The sequence below is a fragment of the Micropterus dolomieu genome, linkage group LG05 (genome assembly GCF_021292245.1).
Source record: "Micropterus dolomieu isolate WLL.071019.BEF.003 ecotype Adirondacks linkage group LG05, ASM2129224v1, whole genome shotgun sequence".
Classification (NCBI taxonomy): Eukaryota; Metazoa; Chordata; class Actinopteri; order Centrarchiformes; family Centrarchidae; genus Micropterus; species Micropterus dolomieu.
Window position 1 is genome coordinate 24,921,756 of NC_060154.1, and position 1,155 is coordinate 24,922,910.

The following is a 1,155-nucleotide window of genomic DNA, read 5'->3' on the forward strand; positions in this document are numbered from 1 at the left end:
AGCAACCACCCCCCCCCCCCCCCCCCCCCCCAGAGTACAGAACAGAGCAGGCATCAATACATCATTAAATGAGGCGCATTGTATGGAATTTGCCAATGCATGCTTAGAGAAGAATCAGCTGAGTTGTCAGCTCCAGCAGGGGACTCCAAACTTCTCTTTCCCGAGCCACATTAACCAGCTCTGACTGGAGGATCCCGGGGCGTTCCCAGGCCAGTGTGGAGATATAATCTCTCCACCCAGTCCTGGGTCTTCCCCGAGGCCTCCTCCCAGCTGGACGTGCCTGGAACACCTCCCTAGGGAGACGTCCAGGAGGCATCCTTACCAGATGCCCAAACCACCTCAACTGGCTCCTTTCAACACAAAGGAGCAGCGGCTCTACTCTGAGCTCCTCGCGGATGACCGAGCTTCTCACCCTATCTCTAAGGGAGACACCAGCCACCCACCTGAGGAAACCCATTTCGGCCGCTTGTACCCGCGATCTCGAGGGTATGGACGAAAATCGACCAATAGATCGAGAGCTTCGCCTTACGGCTCAGCTCTCTTTTCATCACAACGGTGCGGTAAAGCGGGTCCAATACCGCCCTGCTGCTCCGATTCTCCCCTCACTCGTGAACAAGACCCTGAGGTACTTGAACTCCTTCACTTGGGGTAAGGACTCATTCCCTACCTGGAGTTGGCACTTCACCGGTTTCCTGCTGAGAACCATGGCCACAGATTTAGAGGTGCTAATCCTCATCCCAACTGCTTCGCACTCTGCTGCAAACCGATCCAGTGAGAGCTGAAGGTCACGGACCGATGATGCCATCAGGACCACATCATCTGCAAAAAGCAGTGACGAGATCCCAAGCCCACCGAACCGCAGCCCCTCCTCACCATGACTACGTCTCGATATCCTATCCATGAATATCACAAACAGGATTGGTGACAAAGCGCAGCCCTGGCGAAGGCCAACCCTCACCTGGAAAGAGTCCGATTTACTGCCGAGTACTCGGACACAGCTCTCGCTTTGGATGTACAGGGATTGGATAGCCCTGAGAAGGGCCCCCCTCACCCCATACTCCCGCAGCACCTCCCACAGTATCTCCCGGGGGACCCGGTCATATGCCTTCTCCAGATCTACAAAGCACATGTAGACTGGATGGGCATACTCCCAAG